The sequence below is a fragment of the Propithecus coquereli genome, unplaced genomic scaffold (genome assembly GCF_000956105.1).
Source record: "Propithecus coquereli isolate 6110/MARCELLA unplaced genomic scaffold, Pcoq_1.0 Scaffold771, whole genome shotgun sequence".
NCBI lineage: Eukaryota > Metazoa > Chordata > Mammalia > Primates > Indriidae > Propithecus > Propithecus coquereli.
This window is the reverse complement of record NW_012153852.1, coordinates 189,640-191,797: the sequence shown is the minus strand read 5'-3', so window position 1 is coordinate 191,797 and position 2,158 is coordinate 189,640.

The window sequence follows — 2,158 nt, the reverse complement described above, 5'->3', positions numbered from 1 at the left end:
GAGAAGCCGAATGCAATTCCATATGTGAACGCATCCATTCTCTCAGACAAAGCTGCTAGACGTGGCCCAATTTACTGGATAGCACAACTTTGTTACAGGAAGCAGTGGGTATGGTTTTTACTCAAACACACTTCAGAAAGCAGAAGTCTTCTCCTTATAAGTATGAAACTTATATACCGGAGGCAGTTCCTTATAAAACCCATACATTCTCTCAGAGAAAGCGGCTAAATGTGGCCAAATTTAAAGGATAGCACAACTTTGATAAAGAAAGCAGTGGATATAGTTTGTGCTCAAACACACTTAAGAAAGCAGAAGTCTTTTCATTAAAAGTATGAAACTTACAGGCCGAATGTAGTTCCATATAAAAATGAATCCATATCTCTCAGAGAAAACTGCTATACGTGGCCCAATTTACAGCATAGCACAACTTTGTTAAAGAAAGCAGTGGGTATAGTTTGTGCTCAAACACACTTAAGAAAGCAGAAGTCTTTTCATTGAAAGTATAAAAGTGATAGGCCAAATGAAGTTCCGTATAAAAACTCATCCATTATCACAGAGAAAGTTTCTAGATGTGGCCCAATTTACAGGATAGCACAACTTTGTTAAAGATAGCAGTGGGTATAGTTTGTGGTCACACACTTTGGAAAGCAGACGTCTTTTGATTCTAAGTACAAAACTGATAGGCCGAATGCAGTTCATTATACAAACGCATCCATTGTCTAAGACAAAATTGCTATATGTGCCCCAATTTACAGGCTAGCACAACTTTGTTAAAGAAAGCAGTCTGGATATTTTCTGCTGAAACACACGTAAGAAAGCAGAGGTCTTTTCATTCTAACTATGAAACGGATAGGCCTAGGGCAGTTCCATATACACAAGCATTAATTCTATCAGAGAAACTTACTACATGTGGCCCAATTTACATGATAGAATAACTTTGTTAAAGAAAGCAGTGGGTATAGTTTGTGCTCAAACACACATAAGAAAGCAGAAGTCTTTTCATTGAAAGTATAAAAGTGATAGGCCAAATGAAGTTCCGTATACAAACTCATCCATCATCACAGAGAAAGATTCTAGATGTGGCCAAATTTAGTTTGTGCTCAAACACACATAAGAAACCAGAAGCCTTTATATTCTAAGTATGAAACTGAGAAGCCGAATGCAATTCCATATGTGAACGCATCCATTCTCTCAGACAAAGCTGCTAGATGTCGCCCAATTTACTGGATAGCACAACTTTGTTAAAGAAAGCAGTGGGTATGGTGTGTGCTCTAACACACCTAAGAAAGCAGAAGTCTTTTCATTCTAAGTACGAAACTGAGAGGCCAAATCCAGTTCCGTATACAAATGCATCCATTCTCTCAGAGAAAGCTGCTAGACGTGGCCCAATTTAGAGCATAGCACAACTTTGTTAAACTAAGCAGTGGATAAAGTTTGTGCTGAAACACACGTAAGAAAGCAGAAGTCTTTTCATTCTAAGTATGAAACTGTTAGGCCTAAGGCAGTTCCATATCAAACGCATTAATTCTCTCAGAGAGGAGCTAGATGTTGCCCAATTTACAGGATATCACAACTTTGTTAAGGAAAGCAGTCGATATAGTTTGTCCTCAAACACACGTAAGGAAGCAGAAGTCTTCTCATTCTAAGTATGAAACTGATAAGGCTAAAACAGTTCCATATACAGACGCATACATTTCCTCAGACAAAGCTGCTAGACGTGGCACAATTGACAGGATAGCACAACTTTGTTACAGGAAGCAATGGGTATAGTTTAACTCAAACACACTTCAGAGAGCAGAAGTCTTCTCATTCTAAGCATGAAACTGATAAGGCTAAAACAGTTCCATATACAAAAGCATACATTTTCTCAGACACAGCTGCTAGACGTGGCCCAATTTACTGGATAGCACAACTTTGTTACAGGAAGCAGTGGGTATAGTTTGTACCCAAACACACTTCAGAAAGCAGAAGTCTTCTCCTTGTAAGTATGAAACTTATATGCCAGATGCAGTTCCTTATAAAACCCATACATTCTCTCAGAGAAAGTGGCTAAATTAGGCCATATTTAAAGGATAGCACAACTTTGATAAAGAAAGCAGTGGATATAGTTTGTGCTCAAACACACTTAAGAAAGCAGAAGTCTTTTCATTAAAAGTAT